A 22,566-nucleotide genomic window follows, 5' to 3' on the forward strand; every position below is an offset into this window, starting at 1 on the left:
TGTGACAGCACCAAATGCTGGTGACTAGGGAGAGCCCTGGTCACCTGGGTATGATTGAGACTACTGTGTACATGTTGGCATAGTGGTAGTTTGTGCAGATATCACAGTGTTCAAGAGGTAGAGGCAGGAGGTGACTATATACCTGATTACTACAAGGGAATAAGCTACTCATACATACAATGCTTTCATAATAAGTGATTGATACATACAATACTTTAATACAATCTTTGTTAAGAAGGTAAGTAAAGCCAATATTTTATCACATCATTACACCCCATTTTTGAAAACACAAACTTTTAGAAGCGGGGGCACAGTGGTTAGCAGAAGCTAGGGGGGTAAGTAGATTATAAAGAGTTATAACAAGGGATGTATATTTTCCTTGTGTTGTTTGAACTGTCAGATATCTTGGCAGTGGTGGAGACATGAACCCACACTGGCCATAAAATAGTTTAGAACTAAACACCCCCCACCCCCAAATGAGAACCCTTAACAAGGCAGTCTTACTATAATGACAATACCCTGGTGGCGATACAATTTAGTTTTACAAAATATCACCAAAGTTAAGTGAGTGAGATCTCCCTGTCTTATGCTTTACAACTACGAAAATATTCACAATGACTTCAGTGAAACGTATTTTAGAAAATACATTTTAGAAAAAGAATCCACTCCCTATGACAATACAACTGGTCCAAATGGACATAAAGTATTATACCCTAATTCTCAGAATTGTGGCCTGCAAGCAAGTCTCCAGGACATTATTTGCACATGAATTACTTGGGCATAAAGGAAGATGGAGTGAAAGATGGCTTACCTTTCAACTCTGAAGTGTCCTGGAGATGAGGACATCCTTAATTAAAACAAAAGACACAGGGACAGGGCATGCCTTCGAGGGAGAGTGCCTGAGCCCTCCCCTTTCCCCCTTCTTATTACTTCTTGGTCTTGAAAGGACTCTGGCCAGCATGGCTCTAGCAGGCCTTGCCCTTCCCCCATCCCCTCTGTGTTGCTTAAACTGTTAGATTACATTCCTAAAGTTAGCTGCCAACCTCTATCCCTTATTTGCCCAACTCCTCCTCTTGAGGCTGACTACTGAGGTCCAGCTCTCCAAGTGTTGAAGTCCAGTCATCAAAAGCCCCCTTTGGCTCGCCTAATTAAAATGCCCAATTAGAACTGGACACTTCGTCCTTATACCTAACACATCTTCTTTCACCTTTATAAACCACCATTTGCCTATGGGCCACATCTGTCTGCTCTCTATCCAGATGTAGTCTTTTGTCCCACTCTGGGACAAACATCCCTATTCACCGTCCACCCTTTTTGCTCCCTTCCCCGTCTCCCTAGTTCTCTATCTCCTGTCTTTGTCTTTTGTTCTCTGTCCTCTGTCTCTCTGGAGCAAATAAATCTCCTTTGTGCTGAGAACTTGGTCTTGGGGGTCCTTGTTACTGGAGCCTTACGGATCTCTTTCTCTTTTTTCTTGATATACTGAATTTAAATTTTTAACAAGCTATTCAAATAAAAGTATCTGGCATAAGAACCCAAATATTTTGGGTTTCCCTCTGCCTTTCTAATTTAAGAACAAATATTTTGGATGTACCTCTATGATTTAAGGTTATATCTATCTCAGCATTTTTCTTGAAAAAAAAAAAAAACTTGTTTGGATTTTCACAGTTCATCTTCTAGTTATTTATATTAGACGTTTAACCTGAAAACACAAATTATAACAAACTCAACTATCATCGTATAATTAGTTTCCTCTCCAGTTTATAAATTTCTACTGGCAATAAACTTGATCTGCATTTTACATTTGAAATTATTCATTAGAGAGATTATTATATATTTTCCCTTACATCTAAAGATTTAAGAATCGTTTTGATTAGAAAAACCAGAATTGAATGTAAGAACATTTGACGGGAAGTTATAACACCTATGTCAAAAGCTGCCCAGCTGTATGCTTAGTTCTGTGTTGCTTCTCATGTCACTTTGTGTGAAGCAGTTGATGGTAAAAATAGTGGACGGATTTTAGTATCAAAGATCTCAAAGGGGCTGAGGTCATCATCCATGCTCTTCTTTGATCATAATGGTCTCAGATCAATATTCTGACAGGTTCAAAGTGTTTGTCTTAGTTGCTTTTAGTCAGTTCCTAATGTTTATCACCTGTTTATCCAAATAATTATTTTCTATGGCCAAATGAAGTATCATCTAGTGGATAAACTATGTTTCACTTCTCTTTGGTTTTGGCAGTTGCCTCTTGTGTTAGGGATCATGGTAGGTGCCATGTTATATATTCTGAATGAATGAATCAAAATTTTAAAAAATTCTTTGATTTTGTTCCATTTTTTTCAAGTCAGAGATTTTAAAGGAAAGAACAGAGTAAGTCTTCCAGACCATGAGGATACAGCAAGCCAGTCCTGTGCTTTCTTTAAGAAACTCAAATTTATTTTTCCTTTCTCACAGAATTTGATTTGCTTTCTCAACCCCTCCTGCAGGTCTCCTTTGGGTATGTTATAACTCCACACATCTCAAATTTTGTCGCCAGGAAGATATGCCATTCCCACACAGGTCTCATGAATTTAACATACCAGCTTTATGAGTTCCTGGCTTCTGCATCTTATTTATGTGTTATCTAGTTTTTCTGAGACCTGAGACTGTCTCGGCTACACTGTAGGCTCTGGATAAAAGCTGATTGCTTTGCCGTTATTGGTAGAGATTTCTATTTTGGGGATAAGGAATCAAGCTGTGCTCTGTCTGGCCGAATGTCCTCAGAGGTGAGGGAAAACAATTCTTTTTGTTTTCATTCAACTGACAGGCAGGTCATTGGAACTGTTTCCCCTTCTGTAAAACCATTTCTTTCAGGCCACACTATCTTGCCAGAGATTGTTTTCACAATGTCTTCTCAGGAAGAGTCTCATGAGGTTGGATTCCTGGTAGGAAAGTCCATGGAGTCTGTCAGAACAGTGTGTGTGTGTGTGTGTGTCTGTGTGTGTTTGTGCATGTGTGTCTGTGTTACGTGTGGTGTGTGTGTGTTTGTGCATGTGTGTGTGTGTGTGTTGTGTGTGGTGTGGTGTGGTTTGTGTGTTATATATTGTATGTGTGTGTTGTGGTTGTGGTGCAGTGATGTGTGTGTATGTTTTTAGTGTGCGGTGTGTGTTCGTGTGGTGCATATGGTATGCATGTGTATGTAGAGGAATTGTAATCCAGCAATTTGGCTGTTTGCTCTGATCACATCTAAAGATCTTCTAGGTTTGTGTAATCTTGCTGGAATGCAGGCATGCCACACACCTTTAATCCTTCTGGCTGGCATACACATATGCCCTTCGTATATGCCTTCAGTCTCAAACAATAACATCTAATTGAGGGGCAGTGATGAATCAGAGAAAGATCCGACAGAAGGAGTCAGAGACAAGGTATGCCCAACTCTCTTGAGGACAGGAAAGGAAGGCTGTTGCAATGCAGGAAGAGAGTCAGTCAATAGGATCAGTGCAGTGAGCACAGTGCTGTAGAACTGAGTTCATGTAGTTCAGTTCAGGTCAGTAGAGACAGTGAGAAGCCAGAGACTAAGAAGGAGCCAGAAGATTAGAATAAATTGCCAGAGTTAGTTTGAGGCCAAGCAGAGCAATTCAGTGAGAGGCCAAGAGAAGCCAGTTTGAATCAGTAAGCTTAGAGAGGAGTTTGAGCCAGAACAGCTGAGTTGAACCAGCCAGCCACAGTTTAGAAAGAACTAGAAAGGGAAAGCGTATTTAGCAGGAAGCCTCTGAGACAACAAATTATGTCTGGTGAATAAAAGCTACGTTTACGTGTGTGTGTGGTGTGTATATGTGTGTGGCAGGTGTGTATCCATGTGTTTGTAGGTCTTGGCACTTGCATACATATGTGGAAAACAGGAGGACATGGTATCATGCTCTATTACTTTGTGCCTTCTTCACTTGGGACACAGTCTTTTTCACTGAAGCTGGATCTATGATGGCGACGAGCTATCCCCAGTGATTTTTCTGCCTCTGTCCCCACAGTGCTGGGGCGACATGTCGCTTTCTATAAAGGCACTGGGTATTTGAACGCAGGTTCTTACGTTTGTGCAGGGGGCATTCTTACCCACTGAACCAGCTCCCCAGCCCTGGAGAGGGCATTTTACAAGTTTTTTATTTGCTGCAAGGCAGGAACTCTGTGACTTACCTTCTCAGTGACTTACAGGATGACTCACATGTCTTAGGCACTTAAGCATTTGTTGGATTAAAGACTGAATGGTATTTCCTGCTTATGATCCTTTAACGAAAGCGACACACTTGATTTTACTAGTAATGACAATACGTATGTCTCAGTGATTTAAGCTGGGGCTTTTTGCTGCTCTCATAGCAGATTTGGCAGATGTGATCGCTTTAGCACTCCCAAGTTCTATTTAACTCAGGATCTGTCTTTATAACAAATGGATATCCATTGACCCACAGGAGACTGTGGGAGGTTCTCAGGAAGTCACAGGGCCTGCCATCCCAGTGTTCCAACATCTGCTTGAGGATGAGGCAAAGAACTTTGGCAGCACTGCTCACCTTCTGCCTCCCCTGGGGCACTTCCTCCTTTCGGATGATTTGCTGTGAAGCTGAAGGGGATCCAGAGCTACCTTGGGATCTGTAAGATGAAACATGACCTTTTTTTTTTTTTTTTTTTTTTTTTTTTTAAAGATAATCGATACGAGTCATGGAGTCCTGAGGCAACCCCACACTGATGCTAACTGAATTCTCTTGACAAACCATCTTAAATGGTGCGGAGCTGCTGCAGTTTTGAAACGAGTGCAAGGAAGAGAGTTTTCCCAGAGTGTTTCACCAGAGAGCAAGAGGTCACTTGGATTTCACAGTTGCTAGTCATGGGCTAGTCAGAGTTTGGAGGGAGGCTCAGTCCGAGGGATGTAGAATTGGAAGACCTACCTTGCCTGATTTCATTACTCTTGTGAGCTGAAAATAATGTGATTCAGTGGTTGTAGGGAAGCCTCTGGATACACCCATGCCTCTGCAGACTTCACTTCTTGTTTTAGCCCAGCCCGCCAAGCCTTTCTTGGTACTGTGCACTTCTCTTCGCTTAGTTTGGCTCAGGCCCACGATATCCCCCATCTGTGTAGATAAGCTTTCTCAAGACAGTTCCACCTCGCCTTTTTGTCATGGCTTCCCTGTCATTCTCACAAATGCCATGTAAAGAACGTGATTTACCTCTTGGCTGGACGCTCAGCATCAGTTCAGACACGTTGAGATAACACAGCCGCTTCCTCTTCATATGTCCGCTATTGAACTAACTGTATCCCCAACGGTCCCTTCTTCATTGTAGTCTTTGGCTCCATTGACAGTCATATGGATGTGTGTCGCCCCGTTATAGTTCCTTAGAATTCGTTACCCATAAGCCTCCTGGGTGACCTCGATTCACTGGGGATTCTGCCAGAATTCATGCAGTCTTTCCACCGCTTTGGTCCCGCCGTCTAGCCTAATTTTATCAGTGTTTTAATTTGTTTTGGGCTTCTTTTGTTTTATGTGTGGGACTGTCTTGCCTGCACGAGAGCATATGAAACACATGTATGTGTGGTGTCCTCAGAGGTCAGACGAGGGCGTTGGATCCCCTGGAGCTGGAGTTACAGAGGCTGTGATCTACCGTGTGGAGTCTGAGTTTTGAAGCTGGGTCCTCTGCAAGAACAGAAAGTGCTCTCAATCTCTGAGCCATCTCTCCTTCCCCTACATCAGTGTTTGTGCAGATGAGCAAAACGGCACTGTTTTGCCTACTCTAAAGCCACCATTCGTTCCCGCAATGAATTCTAGACAATGAATTCTATCTTTGTTCACGTAGATGCATTCTTAGCTCCAGAAATGAGTGTAATTAGTTTACTACAAGTCCTCATCTTTTGTCACCTATTGGCATCTTCCTGGGAGAGGAAATTATGCCCCACTAGGAATCATCTGGCATAAGCGAGCTGAGATGGAGCACAGATGCTGGGAATTCTAATATTCAGCGAGGCCTGACAGTCCCGGTCTCCGCTCTATCACGACAGTCTCAGTTCCCATCGTGACCGGCCGACAGCTACCCATGCAGTCCAATTTTCTACGCTCGGTTTTTGAGAAAATACTTTCCACAATAGAACAAAGATTTTTTCCCCCTTTCTGTGTGAGTACGTGTTTGTGTGTATGTGCACACTTTTGTGGGATATGCATAGAGGCCAGAGGTCAGTGTCAGCGTATTCCTTAATCAGTCTCTGTGTTTATTAACTTATTTATGTGTGTGTGTGGTACATGCATGTATTCACACGGATGTGTGGTATACACCTGTGCATGTGGAGGACAGAGGTTAATAATAGAAGTTTTTAATAAAAAAACTTCTTCACTTGTGTCAAACCTTCTTGAAAGGAAATCTCCTGCTGAACTCTGCTCTCTGTTTCAGCTGGACGGGCTGGCCAGCCACTGGCTGCTGGGGTCCTTCTGTCTGTCCCTGCCTGTGCGGCGCTGGGATTGTAGGCACATACCACAGTGTTCAGCTCTCCATGTGATTGCTAGAGATCTACACGGGCGTCCTCATGCTTGTGAGGCAAACACTTTCCTCACTCGGCCATTTCCACAGTCTGGAAGATGGAAAATCTTTGCTCTTTCCATTTCTTCCTCTGTCTGCCCATCTGTCTCTGTCTCTCCCTATGGATTGTTCTTAGCTGGACATTCTGAAGTAAGATGGCAGAGGAGGAGAGGCTAAAGATAAGTTTCTCTGATTTCACTCACTATGTGCCCTGACCGGTGGGCCCGGATCTTAGCTCTGGACATCAGGCTAGAGAAACATTAAGCATTCTTATGTGACGGCTACTGTTTGCTTATATAGTACATACCTCCAAAATCAGTGGTCAAAAAATTATTTTTGTACAGGGCCAGATGGCATGTACTTCAGGGCTTGTAATCATGTATTTTCCACTAACTACTCAATGCTGCCCCTGCAGCACAGGAGCAGCCGCAGACAACACATAAACCTTGACTGTAATGGTTTTTCAATAAAATATTATTTATATACAGGGGCAGGGAACAGATTTTATCTCTGGTATAAATGATGAAACCTGGCTTACATCATCAGTAAAAAGTGGCAGGACTCAGAAAAGGTAGCATATGCCTATAATTCTAGCACTTAGGAGATGGAGGCAGGATTATTACGTCCATATTTGGCTATGTAGTGAGTTTGAGGCTATTTTGGGCTCCTTGAGACCCTGTCTTAAGAAAATAAAGAAAAGAAACAAAAATAAAAAGTGGCAAGTGTTGTTATAATGAAAGAAAATCCCAAGCATTCGATTTTACCAATGAATACTCAGGAGCCAGGTACTAGGGTGAAAATCTGTTAGCTCAGAGAGGCAGAGAAAGCACCCAGCTGGCCTTCCTGCTCAGCAGATGTCCCAGAAGAAAACAACAACAACAAAACAACAAAAAATACCCTAAACAAACAAACAAAACCCTCCCTACTCAGCTCACACTCCATGCTGTCTTATACCTTCATCTCAACATCCCTCTTTCTGTTTAATCTTGTCAGCTGGTTTGCTTGCTTCACTTCTTGACCTAGACCTAGGGCTAACTTTGATCCTGTTGTCTGGACTCAGAGGGTAAGAAAGACGGTCACCAGGAGGCAGAAACCTAAGACAGGATTTTCAAGGAAGTTTAAGAAGGTCATTAGAAATTCATTTTTTTAAATAACAATAGCGGATATTTGTGACCCTAACAAACACTGGAATAGACACAGCTGCTCCAACACATGACACATCATTGAGTTCCAGTCACAAGCTTGTAGTTTTCAGTTTTTAGGTAGGTGAGAGAGAGAGAGAGAAAGAATAGGTAATGCTAGATGCACGCATTCTTCAGCGAGTATTCTCAAGTGCTAGAAAAACCAACAAAAATATAAATATACACAGTCTTGTGCAGCAGATAAGAGATTTGAAATATATTCTGTAGTTTTTGTTGCTTGTGTTAGTAATTAGCCCAGTTCTTTAACGTAGCCTGAATGAGTCTGCTCCCTTCTCCTCTACAGGGGTTAATTCAAACCAACTGAAATTCTTGCTCTAGAGTTCTGTTCTTTTATTTTTTTTTTATTTTAATAGAGGATGTCTTTAGCTAGAGAGGCTTGTGTGACATTATCATTTTAAATGGCTGTGTCCTTATGTGTCCTTAATCTTAAATTTATTATTTCTCCTTAACAGAGAACATATAAAACTCCAAAGGGTGGTTCAAGATCAGTAAGTAAACTATTCAAATGATATACATAGACTGAACATAAATAAGTGTGTGTGTGTGTGTGTGTGTGTGTGTGTGTGTGATAGAGAGAGGGGGAGGGACAGTTTAGTATGGGAAAACAGAATTCACCGGAGTTATCCTTGAGAACAGTGGTGATGTAGATTTCTGTTTCTCCCCAACCCCCATCCTCTCTAGGCACATGCTGCTCACCCTCCTCCTCCTTGTTTTGGCTCCCACAACCAATCCCATCTAAGTCGTTAGCGTCGTCATTTATTTGTCTTCATCCATACCTTATTGTACTCCAAGGTTGAGATGTGGGATCCCAGCTACCTGGTCCTTCTGCCATGGCTGCTTCTTGCTACCATGCTTCCGGTCCATAACGAACTCTTACCTCTCTGGAGTCATAAAGTAAACAGAGTCTTTCTCCTATAAGTTGCATTGGTTATGGTGTTCTATCACAGCAAGGGAAGTAACCTGTCGAGTCTGGTTGTGAAATCCCTCATTATTATTGCGTCTGGACCTATACGACCTTTTATAAATTTCTAAAATTTATAAAATTTTAAATCCTCGGGTTCCCAGGATTCAGGACATGAATGTTTGTAATATTATGTCCTCTTAATAAATTGTTTCTCTTGTCAATATGTAATTTCCCTGCTTACCTCTGAGTTTTGGCTGAAAGTTGACTTTGTCAGAGATGAGAATTCCCTGTGGCAGCTTGTTTGGTTTTGAGCCACTGGCTCTCAGTTTGCGGAAGTCTTAACTACATGGACTTCTTGGAGTTCTCAGCTGGTGAGATGGTGGTGTTAATTCAGCCCGCTAGTCAGAGTCTTTTAATTGGCAAATTAAGGCCGTTTGCACTCAAGCTTATAATTTAAAAGTGTTTGCTGTTGTTTATGAATTTGTTGTTTGTTGTTCTTGTTGGTCGGTTTGCTGGTGACTCCCCACCCCTCTTTCTCGTATTGTTGGATGCTTGGTAGCTTGCTCTTTGAGGCATAATCGATTCTTAGTTCTCCTGTGTCCATCTGTTTATTTGCCTGTGCTCTTTCCCGTGTAAGAATTTTCATATGTAAGAACTCTTTTGGTAGTTTTTAAAGAACTTTCTGCAATGTTGTCCTCCATGTTATGTATAGCTTAACTTGCGGTTTTCTCCATCAGATGATTTTCATAGATGCTTTCTTTTTTTTCTGGGTATAGCAATTATTTACCTGCAGGACTTAAAAATGTCTCTCCACGTTTTCTTGGCTTTTGTGGTTGCTTATTGCCGATTTGGCGTTATTCTGATGTTTCTGCCTGTGTGTGTTAGCTGGTGTTTTTCCCTTACAGCTTTTGGTCTTATTTCTTCTTATTGCTTTTTGGACATCCTGACTGTGATATATTGTGAGGTGGTTTTCCCCGATTGTATCTATTTGGGGTTGTAAAGTGTTCCTGTGTTTGGATGTCTATTTCTTTCTCTAGGTTTTGTAAGTTCTCGGCTATCATTTCACCCACAGATTGTCTAAGCCATTGATTTTATGTAACTTCCTTCTGTCTGATGAATTCTTAGGGTTTTTTTTTTTTTTTCTCTTTTTTCTGTGTATTCTCCAGACTTCTTGAAGTTTTGGTCATGTTCATTGGTTTCTTTTTCTTTACATATGCCTCTACGTATTATTGCCCTGACCTTGTCCCCTTTGTCCTTGAGATTCATTCTCTTGTCTGGTCTTGTCCTCTCAAGAGGCTTTTTTGACTCGTTCATTCATTTCTAAAATTTTATTTGGTTCTTTTCCAGTGTCTCTATTTTCTTGCTGAATTTTTTTCTTCCATTTTTATTTTTCCAAGTTGTTGATTCTTTCATCTACTTCGGTAATGTCTTGGCCTATGTCAATTGCTATCAATTTTTTTCAGGTCTTTAATTAAAATTTCTGTTTATTTGGGTCTTCTAATTGGTCTCTGAACCTTTAACATTCGTAAATTTTATTTAACTTTTTGATTTAGGTCACGTATATCTCTCTTTCAAGCATTTTTTTTTTTTTTTTTTTTTTTTTGCTTCTTTTATGAGTCCCCATTGTAGGCCGTCTTCACTGGGAGTTACATCTGGGCAAAAGCTGACCACAGCAACCTCTATTGGTCTGACAGGACTTTCACTGTTAGCCTACAGAAGACACTGTGCTCTCGAGTCCTGTTCCCTCACAGGTTTTCAGACAGGAGAACTGGGCTCTGGCTGGGTCAGATGCTACAGATGTAAGTAGCAAAGGAGGAGAGGAGTGTGAGGTGGGAGGAGATAAGGCAAGAGTTAGGAGGAATTGCAGGGCGGTAGAGAGATACTAGGTTTGGAGATCTGGAACCACGGAAAGATGTAGGAGCTTTTCCCAATAAGCTATTAATTGCAACATACCAATTGCACACTTAAGATGCAGCAATGTATGTACTAGGAGAAAAATCAGAGCAATAAAAAATGAGCAATATGTAATGTACATAAATGTGGGAGATAAAAATTGAAATGAGGTATATAAATATTCATGCACAAAATCCCTTGGTGCTTCTGCCTGGTTCAGGGGAGCCTGGCTCCGTGTTTACCTCAGTTCTGCCCTCAAGACCCTTCCTGAGTCCCTTCACTTCTTGTGTTCTCTCTCCTTCCTCCCTGCAGGCTGGGTGCTCAGGGTTGAGTTTCTCTCAGCTCCAGACCCCCTTAGCACCCTTCTGCTGTCTTCATGGACTGCAGCTTGCTCACCTTGCCTGCAGTGCCGTTCTTCCTAGTGTGCGCACACACATTCTGGGCTTTTGAGGGTCTCTTGCTGCACAGAGCACGAGTGGGGGTGTGACAGAGTGATGTGAAGTTCTCTGGAACTGTGCTTTGGGCCTCTGAGCTTTTCTCCTTTGGCAGTGAATTCTCGCTGGTTGAGGTTAGCTTTTCCTAAGTCTGATTTCTTCTTGAGCCTAGTCCATTCCTGCGGCCCCTCAAGGCTTTTTGTGCCTCTGCACTATGGGTGGATGGGGGCTTGTGAGCGTTGTGCAAAGTCTTCAAAGTCCCCTGCCCTTAACCTGGTGCTTGCTATGTCGGCCTCTTAAGGGACTGCAGCAGCTCCGGGCCAGGCGATGGAGTTCTTTACAATGTGTCCCTCGGTGGCCACATGCTTGGTGCCAGGCCAGGCTAGATGTGACCCGAGCAGGCTGCACACTACCTGTTCTGCTGAACATAGAGTTCTCTGTTCTCGTGGGTTAGTTATGTGCTTTTCTGGGAGTGGAATATTCTTTGCTTTCTTTCTTTTTTCGTGGGTTTCTGAAGCTCTCTCTCAATTTATGTCTCTAGAATAATTCTATTTTTTTCCTGTCCCTTCTGTACTGGCTCCCACTGAAGCAGGCTCTAGTCATTGCATCCCTTATCCCTTCCTTTTTATTTTCACCTATTTTTTCCTGCTTATGGCCCTTCCCCATGGTAAGCAATAGCTGACACAAACGTGTACCTGTCTATAGGTGGATTCAGGAAAACATTCGCTTCGATCCTAAGTTTGTTGTAAGCTCATTTTAATCTTCCCAAACCTGGCTTGCCTTATCTGTCAGATGAAACTAGAGTAGGGCACACCCAAAGATTGCCAGAAGGTTCAAGTTGAAGTCATGGGTTAAGCCCTTCCCACAGTGCCCAGCTTTGTCCTTAATACATGCCAGCTCTAATTCAGGTTGTCACTATTTTTAGCCTTTTGTATTTGCTTTTGTATATCTTACCCCAGATTGACCACGAACACTTTAAATTACTGATGTCCTTCCCATCTTTCCACTTCATGCTCATAATTTCTGCTCATTAGGAAAATGTCTGCCACGAAATAGAGAAGCATACGCTGCATTGTATGAAACTGGATGTTTGGGCTTGGGCTAATTTTATTTGCGGGGTAGGATGTGTGCTGTCTGGTTACTCAGAGAACCAAATAAAAGCTGAGCTCATCCTGCTGATTGAGTTTGCTAAATCTCTTATGATTTCCTTGGACATTTTTCACGGTCCAGGATAACTTCATTGCCAGCATTTTCTGGTGGAAGAAATTAGTTCAATCATGCTATTTATTGAAAGAAAGCCTGGACGATCGGGATGGACTTCAGGGTAGTGCCCTGATCCATCTGGCAGCCTCCCAGGAAGAAAATGCTTTGTCTTCATAGACTGATCTTTACAGGCAGTGTAAACAGACTGGAAAGAAAGGAATTGGAGTAACTGAACTCAGGTACATGAAGAGGCTCCTACTGAGAACACATATGAAAGGACATATTTGGAGGAAGAAAGCAGTTACAGGATGCGGGACACTTTGCATCCGCTTCCTGTCTCTTTCCATCTCGACTTTGCCGGGAGGATGTCAGCTATGTTTGTAAATGCAATCATCTTAAGTGATTTATTTGTTTATTCAATACCGATTGCTTACCATGACCTCATACTGGTTAAGTGTTAAGTGAAGTGCAATGCCAAGTGATCTGGATGAGGCTCCTGGCTCTGTGGAGGCAGAGCTTCAGTCATTAGGGCAGTGGGAAGACAGATTGGAGGCACTGAGTATGGTAAAAATCCAGTGCCAAAGCTGCACCGAAGGAACCTTATGGTAGAGCCTCTGTTTATTCCTTAATTTCAGGAGTGCAACAAGACACAGGTCAGTTTTCTACCATTGTGTATATGCTTGTGTTATGCTTTTTTTTTTTTTTTTTTTTGCATTAGCATTGGAATATGTAGAGTTACTCTTAAAGGCTGAAGCTGTTACACAGACTTTTCTGAATAAAGGCAGGAACAAACTTCTAAGACATCGGGCCTCAAACCACAGTACAGATAAAGCTGACATGTGTTTTTATTTTATTTTATTTTATTTTTCTTATTAGTTACATTTTGTTAACTCTGTATCCCAGCTGTATCCTGCTCCCTCATTCCCTCCCCAATCCCACTCTCCCTCCCTCATCTCCTCCTTGCTCCTTCCAAGTCCACTGATAAGGGAGGACCTCCTCCCCTTTCATCTGACCCTGTTTTATCAGGTATCTTCAGGACTGGCTGCAATGTCCTCCTCTGTGGCCTAACAGTACTGCTCCTCCCTTGGGGGGTGGGGAGGTCAAAGAGCCTGCCATTGAGTTCCTGTCAGAAATAGTCCTTGTGGCCCTTTCTATGGGAAACCAATTGGTTACTGAGCTACCACGGGCCACATCCGAGCAGAGGTTCTAGGTTTTATCCTCTCATGGTCTTTGGTTGAGTGTCAGTCTCAGAAAAGACCCTGTGCCCAGATATATTTGGTCCTTGTGGAGCTCCTATCCTTTCCACATCATACTAACTCCCCTTCTTTCCTATGATTCCCTGTACTCTGCTGAAGGTTTGGTTATGAGTCTTAGTATCTGCCTTGAAACACTGCTAGGTAGAGTCTTTCAGATGCCTTCTGCGATAGACTCCTGTCATATGTTCAATGCACATCCCATTTGTCTTTCTAAATGAGGATTGATCATCTTACCCTGTGTCTGCTTTATTGATTATCTTCTTTAGGTGTATAGATTTCATTATGTTTATCATATCTTGTAGGTCTATATAAGCGAGTATATACCATGTTTGTCTTTCTCTTTCTGGGATACTTCACTCAGAATGATCTTTTCTAGATCCCACCATTTGCCTGCAAATTTCATGATTTCCTCTTTTTTGATTGCTTTGTAGTATTCCATTGTGTAAAAATACCACAATGGAATGTATCCATTCCTCCATTGATGGACATCTGGGTTGTGTCCAGGTTCTGGCTATTACAAATAAAGCTGCTACAAACATGGTTGAGCAAATGTCCTTGTTGTGTACTTGAGCCTCTTTTGGGTATATGCCTAGGAGTGGTATGGCTGGATCTTGAGGAAGCGCCATTCCTAATTGTCTGAGAAAGCACCAGATTGACTTCCAAAGTGGTTGTACAAGTTTACATCCCCACCAGCAATGGAGGAGGGTTCCCCTTTCTCCATAACCTTTCCAGCATGTGTAGTCACTTGAGTTTTTGATCTTGGCCATTCTGATGGGTGTAAGTGAAATCTCAGGGTCGTTTTGATTTGCATTTCCCTAGTGGCTAATGAGGTTGAGCATTTCTTTAAGTGTTTCTCTGCCATTCGATAGTCCTCTATCAAGAATTCTCTGTTTAGCTCTGTTCCCTATTTTTTAATTGGATTACTTGGTTTGTTGCTTTTCAGCTCCTTTAGTTCTTTATATATACTGGATATTAGCCCTCTGTCAGATAAAGGGTTGGTGAAGATTCTTTCCCAATCTGTAGGCAGTCGTTTTGTTTTGATGACAGTGTCCTTTGCTTTACAGAAGCTTTTCAGTTTCATGAGGTCCCATTTATTGACTGTTGCTCTTAGAGCCTGCGCTGTTGGTGTTCTGTTCAGGAAGTTCTGACATGTGTTTTGGAGGCCAGCTCAGTTTCTCTGAGTTGTCATTATAAGAAGATAACTAGAAGAATGAGTGGATAAATGTCATAAGTACGTATGCCGCTTTAGCTAAATAAAGACAAATAAGGAGGAGGAAATGTGGATTTAACAAAATGTTGGCAAAGAACTGCAACAAAGCAAGATTTTTTTTTTTAAAATCTAATAATCACAGGTGAAATTACAGCTAATTCTGAACTCATAATGGGATTTAAAGCTGATGAACCCTTGTGAACTGGAAACACTGTCAGTCAGAACTTGGTTTGACACACCTAAATGTTAAAGGGCACAGCTGAGCCTCCGTACCTTCACATGCCCAGAGAGTTTGCACTAGTCTACTGTTGGTCAAAATTGTTTAACGCAAAATCTGTTTTACCATAAATTGTTGGAAACCTTTTTATTTGTTGAGCACCATGCTGACAGTGATGATCAGAATGGATTTGGGTATAGTTAAACACCATGATAAAGTTATAAAGAGTAAATCAAACCATCACCATCAGGAACCCTGTGTAACTCGTGGGGGAGCATAGAATGAGGGATGAATAAATTCTGTTTCAGCTGCTTTTGTATAGTTGGCTAATAAATAAATGGACTGATTGACTTTTTTTTAAAACAAGTTTCCCTCTGTGGATCAGATGGCCTTGAACATGTGATTTTCTCCCTCTTCTGCCTCTCAGACCCGGGATCGCAGGTGTGCAACACCATAGCTGCCTTTCGTATTAAAAGTCTAACATGAGGTTAAGAACACGAAATGTAGACTTGTAAGTTTTAAGCATGAATGCTGATATTTACGAATACAGATTCTCTGGATAGCTTGTGTGTATTCTATTTTATAGTTGCACTTCTTTCTAAAATCCTTCATACTAGTTCTAGGCTTCCTGAAAGAGTCTCCATGTTAATTAATGGATCCTAGATTCCTTCAGTCCAGGTCTTTGCTGGGGATATAGGAACGGGAACCTTCTTCTCTCTCTGAGGTGCTGAAGCTGTGAGATGTGAGGGCCTCATGCTCCTTTCCGTCACTCGGGTTGGCCTATAGAATTGTAGGGGGGGGGGAAGATGAAGTACGGGATTGAGGAAGCAGGACGACAGAAAGGAGGCATTAGTCTAAGTGTGTGTCCTCAGCCTCAGGACCAGCCTCTGCTCTTGAACTGTGTAAGGCATATAACTTCATTTTCCCCTCCTTTATGGAGCTAGATCAAATTGAACTATCACAAGTAGCAAGTCACTCCTGACCAACACAGCCATCCCCATTACTACCTGATAAGCCTTCTCTTAGTCTGGATTCTTCATTGTACTTCCTGAACCCTGTTTGTGTTTCTGTTCTTATATGTTGACACTGTGACCACCATTATTTTCTCTCTCTCTCTCTTAGAGAAGTGCAGTCTGTACTAGCATCCAGTCTAAGGAGTACATCTTTACCAGCTAGCTTGGACTTTCTCTTTCCTGATCCCACTCCCTGATCCTTTATTTTCAACTTAGGCTCATTTGCTTTTCTCTCTTCCTAAATTTAGCACATACCTTGAGATTTGAGAAAATCTCTTCCTTTGTTTCTCTTTCCAGTTTTTCAAACCTTGTATGCTCTCATTTTCAAAATATTTACTTTATTTTAACCTCCCCCTTTTTTACAGATGGAGGCCAGAGGTCAACATGTTATATCTCCTTCCTCCTTCTCCACCTCATTTCTTTGAAATGTAAAAATTATTATTATTTCTTAAAAATCTATAAATAGGACTACCATATGAGCCTGCTACATTTCAGTTCTATATCAAGAAGAAATGGTGTGAGCATAAAAAAGTGGTATCTTTATACTTAATTGAAATGCATGGTTTCTAAGAGCAAAGCCCACAAAATTATATTTACAAAAGACATTTAATTGAAAACATTAACATAATATTCCAATGAATTTCAGAATGAGCAAATATCCTAAAACATAAAATAGTTAACCTGTGTTAACTAACCCATGTCTCAGTTCACTTTCTGTTCCTGTGGTAGAGTACCATACTTGGTGTTAGCCTCTGGACTGTACTGCTGGTCTCCTGATGACTGAGTTTGGTAATCCCCTAAAGACCCATTGACCCTAATCAGCAAGAAGTAGATTAAAGGGGTCTACAGCCCTTTTCCCTATTAATCTCTTATCTAGAGTTGGGGGATTGGAAGGGAGGTAGCAGTATTTAAGAACCATAAGTAAAGTAGGCTTGGTGAGTGATCTAAGTTTACAGGTAGTACAGTGTGTGTGTATGCATCCTTTCTTTTGGTTTTGTTGGTGTGAAATTATGTATTTCCTGTGATTTCTTGGTTGTAGTTAACCTCCTTGGGTTGAGGTTTTCCTTCTAGTATCTTCTAGCGCTAAATTTGAGGATAGATATTGTTTAAATTTGCTTTTGTCATGGAATATTTTGTTTTTTCCATCTATGGTGATTGAAAGTTTTGCTGGGTATAGGAGTCTGGGCTGACATCTGTGATCTCTTAGAGTCTACAAGACATCTGCCCTTCTGGCTCTTAGTGTCTCCTTTGAAAAGTCAGGTATAATTCTGATAGGTTTGCCTTTATAAGTTACTTGGCCCTTTCCCTTGCAGCTTTTTTAATATTCTTTCCATGTTCTATACATTTAATGTTTTGATTATTATGTGGAAGAAGGATATTTTTTTCTGGTCTAATTTATTTGGGTTCTGTACACTTCTTTTACATTTATAGGCATCTGTTTGTTTAGGTTAGATAATTTTTTTTTCAATGATTTTGTTTGAAGTATTTTCTGGGCCTTTGAGCTGGGAATCTTCTTCCTTTTATTCCTATTATCCTTAGGTTTACTCTTTTCATAGTGTCCCAGGCTTTCTAGAAGCTTTGTGTCAGGAACATTTTAGATTTAATATTTTCTTTGACTGATGTATAAACTTTTTCTATCATATTTTCTGCCTGAGATTTTTCTGTTCCATTTCTTGCATTCTGAAGGTCCACACTTGTATGGAGTGACTTCTGGTGGGGAGAGTGAGCCAGATGTTGAGAGAAGTGGGGATCCAGAGGCTGAGAGGACGAGGATGTGAAGTAACATCTCTAGGTTTGGCCTCTGACTGTCTCCAGTAGGATGCTGGATGGCCTGGAGCTCGCTAGCCTTGGGCTCCACTTTGGTCCTCTTTCTTGCTTTCCAGTTTCCTCACTGGCCCAAACCTGATCTATCATTGTTAAAAATAAATGGTCTTGATCAAAGAATACCACAGCTATTCAAAACATACATGCAGCCTTGATATGAGGCCTGTGCCTAGTCCTATTGTAACTTACAATGTTGTGTTTGGTTGGTATTCCTTGCATGCCTTCTCTTTTTCTGAAGAGAAATGCAAATGGAGGAGTGGATTTGGGGGGTGGGTAGGAGTGGTGTGTGTGTGGGGATCTGGGATGGGTGGAGGGAGGGGAAGTGTAATTGAGGTATGAGAGAAGAATAAAAATATTAAAAAAAAACTGTTCGTGATTTACGTTTTTTTAAAAAAAGGTTTCTTAAGCTTTAAATAAATATACATAATGATACAGTTACAAGACGAAGTGAGTTTGCTCAAAATATTCTGGGAAGGATATGGGGAGAAGGTGGAATAGATGGCAGGAGATGGGTCATAATTATTTATGGAGCTGGAGGTGAGTCATGAGATGGGATCTGTTATGCTAGTCACGTTCCCCTACCTACTTATGTATATGTTTGAAGTTTCATCTCCATAATAAAAAGATTCATCATGTTGCTTAAGGACAGCAACAGTTAAGGAGAAAAAAAGAAGGCACTCTCCTGCTGAAGGTGTTCAGGGAGAGGTCATGCTTAGCTTCTGAGGGTAAGCACTGAACATTTAGGTTTTCCTACCTGAGTTATTTCTCTTTTTGCAGTGATTGATTTAGGTAGGAGAAACAGTGAATTATTGCCTGTGAGGTGGGAGATAGTTGGCTGGGGGTGGGGAGTGCGTTCAAAGAAAGGTCTCTTTAGACTCAGAGAGAGATGCATCAGGGAAAAAGCCTTCACCTTCCTCTGAGTAGTCAGTATTAGGCATGGTCACTGGAGCTCTTGCAGCTATTTTATGACTAGGAGGAGGGTGGGTGGCTAGCCTGGGAACCAAGGGAGAAGAGCACTGAGTGTGGTAGAGGGGAAGATGAAAACTGCCTGCATCTTTGATCGTATTGAGCTACAGAAACAAAAGGCACCGAATTTTCCTAATGTCTTCACTTATTATAATGCAAAACAGTGAAGGCTTATTGCTTAATTTTTTGGTTGCTAATGCAGACTCACCGAGTAGACCATGTAAATGCCATGCAACTTAGAAATTAAAGTTCATATAGACGTATAACCAGCTTGTGCATGTAAGCTAAGAGTTACACTTCAAGAATCTTCCTAACTGTGCTTAGTAATAGTGATAGATTGGACACTGTCTGTCAACAGTAGGATGGATTAATAAAATATGGTATATTTACATAGTAGAGCATTAGATAACATGACCTAGTCGAGTCCCAGGCTGTGTGGTGAACAAGAGATGTTAGAGATGAAATGTTAGAGATGAAAGCTTACATGTAAAAAATGTTATTCTATTAAAAATTAAATTAAATCTACAGTTTGTGATGCACACTTCAGCAATAAAACTGTAAAGGGATGCAGACCTGGACAGGAAACTCAGCTTCATTGAGACCCATTCTTGTACTCTTGTGTTTCTTCTTGTTCTGGACTTGGCTTTGATTGTCTCCTTGATGACCTTGTATGCACTTCTTGGAATGTTATTGAGTTTTTGGGCTTGGAGCTTCTACTTGAGGGTTTCTCTAAGTTGCGATTGCCCCGAGTTTCCCTGGGTGTTTGGAAACGTAGATTGGAGCCACAGCAACGTAAAGACAAAGGAAATGATTTGGACAGTTTCTTCCGTGATGCTGATTTTCCTCTCACAGATACAAAGCAATGGGCGTGAGACTGGAGAACACGGGCTTGCTCTGAAGGTACACCTGCAGTCACTTGGATGAGTCCTCAGCTTATGCGCACACATCAGGAAAGCTTCTTCTTAGCAAAGATAATGAATGAAGAGCTATCTCGGACAAAATAAAGTGTATGTACATCACTGAAGGTTGTTGGAAAAGCAAAGCTTGTTTCCATTAGTCAAAGCAGAGGGAAACAACCAATGCACGAAGGAAAAAGACACTGAATTTTGAAAAATCAACATTGGTCATTATGGGGTAGCTATAGTGTGCTCTTGGCTCTCCTTCTAGGCTAGGCTGCTTTACATTCATAAAAGCAGAGAACATTTCTTTCAAGTGCAAAATTCCTCTGAATAAATGTAACTTTTTAAATTAGGAGTCCTCATCAAAGAAAGCAGAGCCTTTGCATTTTTATATTTTCTTTTTAATGAACAAATGGTAGTTTCATGTATTCACAGAGAACAGTGTAATATTTCAATACAGTGTTGTATAAATGCTGGGTCAGATATATTGTCATATATCACAATATGATATAATATAATGACATGGTAGTCACAGAATATATAGTAAGTTTTGTGAACTGTAGCTGCACTCAATTGCCATAGAACATTTGAATTTTTCCTTATGTATTTTTAATGTATTTCGGTACCTACTGTATAACCCTTAAAAAAAAAATTTTCATACCTCTAGTCTCTAGTAATTATTAGTAAATTTCCAGGTCAAAGTTTTTCATTTACACATAGTAAAACAAATGTAGCATTTGTCTTTTTGGGTCAGGCTTATTGTAATTAACAGAATGTCCCTAACTCCATCCTTTTTTGTTTTCTGCTGCAAATGACAAGCTTTCATGCTTTTTAGTCATGACTTTAATAGTCACTGTAGCTGTGTGCCATGTGTTCCTTACGTAATCATCTGCCAGTGGATACCTAGGTTGATTTCCCAGCAGATCATGCTGCTATTTGGAGTCCTTGGCAGGTACTCTCAGGGAAATCACAACAGCAGCTCTTGGGCTTCTGGAACAAATCCCATTTGCAGACAACTATTCTGTCAAAGAGAGGTAGCAGTAGGCCTGTTATTGGACATTTTTGGAAACTGAACATGTTACAATGTTATCATGCAACCTGAACTGCTTGTCATGAGGTGGGTGTCATCTGACCCGCAAAGCCACAGAATTGTACATGCACAGTAGCAATCCATGGAAGTAATATGTGTGCTTTCAGGCACAAACAGGTCTTAATGGTACAAATATATGTTTCAGAGGGTGTGTGCTGTAATTCTTTTGATTGAGGAAGAGAAGACTAAGGCTTGGTTTATAGATGATTTCTGTTTGATATGCAGGCAGTACTCAGACGTGAACAACTGGAGCATTACAGCACTTTTTAAAAGATTAGCAATGAAATAAAATCTTCATGGTGGACAAAACTTTGGGCAGGGCACATGGTTATACTGAGAAAGAAAGTTGGCCAAGTTATGATTGTATGTAGATTCACTGGCTATAGCCAATTGTTTGGGTGGATGATTGAGGACTTGGAAGAAACATTGTCTGGGAAATTGTTGAGAAGAACACTTGGGGAAAAGGTACATGACTAGATTATTTATTTATTTATTTATTTTTTAGATGATTTAAAATAACTGAAAGATTGAAGATCCTTGTGTCTCATCTAAATGTTTACCAAATGTTGACCTCAACAGAGAAAGACTTCAACAATCAATTAGACAGAACGGCCCATTCTATGGATAATATTCAACATCTTACCTTGTTCATCTCTTTTATTGCCCAGTGAGCCATGAACAAAAAGGCTAATTTGGCAAAGGTGGAGATTACGCAGGGGCTCAACAACATGGATTCCCACTCACCTTGGCTGATCTAGTTGCAGCTACCACTGGGTTTCAGATCTGCTAGCAGCAGAAGCCAATACCAAGCTTCTAATACACTGTTTTCCTGTATGACCCACCCAATGACCTGGTGGCATATGATGACATTAAACCACTTCCATTGTGGAAATGGCATCACTTTGTCCTTATTGGAATAGATACTGATTCTGGGTAGGAATTTTCCATTCCTACATGTAGTGCTCCTGTCAAAACTATTACTCATGGGCTTACGACAGCATGGTGTTGTACACAACGTTGCTTCTGACCAAGCCTCACTTCACAGTAGAAGAACTGAAGACAGAACTCATCATGATCATGTAATCCTGAAGAACTGAGGCAAAGTTCTTCAGAAGGCTATCTATGCTTTGAATCAACATCCTGTATGTGGTATTCTTTCTCCTATAGCCAGTATTCACATGTCTCAGCATTTATATGTGGACATGGAAATAGTATTTAACTGCCCTGCCTTCCCACATCAGTAGCCCACCAGCAAAATGTTTCACTGCTTCTGAATCATTATGCTCTACTGGGCTAGAAGTCTTGGTTTCAGAGGCAGGAAGTGTTCCTGGCAGGAAGAACAATGAACATTATATTGAACTGGAAACTATGACCTCTTTTTGTCTACTTTGGGCACTTGATGCCCTTGAGTCAACAACAGGCTGAAAAAAAAAAGTTAATGTACTAGCATGGATGATTGATCTAGACCACTATAAGGAAACTGGACTAAACTGGATTGCATCTCCAGTGGAGTTAAGGGAAAGTATGTCTAGAAAGTAGAAGGTCTCATGGCTTGTGAGTAAGTGTATCTATCAGATTGTTACTGCTGTTGCTGTTGCTGCTATTTCTTTCTGGCATCTGAAGCCATCTTTGTCATCCAACATGGACTAAAGACCGCTAGCACTCCAGGAATCCTCCAGGCTTTCAGGGATTAGATTGGGGATGCTGAAGCATTCAGGCTTTGTAGATTGAACAGCTACAATAACTATATAACTATATAACTATATATATCTGGAAATTGGTGACACACACACACACACACACACACACACACACATATGGTCATTGTAGGATACCTAGCCATTACCATGTAATCCAATCTAGCAAATCCTCTTTACATATAATATAATATAATATAATATAATATAATATAATATAATATAAT

This window comes from Psammomys obesus, unplaced genomic scaffold (assembly GCF_907164565.1).
Source record: "Psammomys obesus unplaced genomic scaffold, mPsaObe1.curated_primary_1811, whole genome shotgun sequence".
In the NCBI taxonomy this organism is placed as follows: Eukaryota; Metazoa; Chordata; class Mammalia; order Rodentia; family Muridae; genus Psammomys; species Psammomys obesus.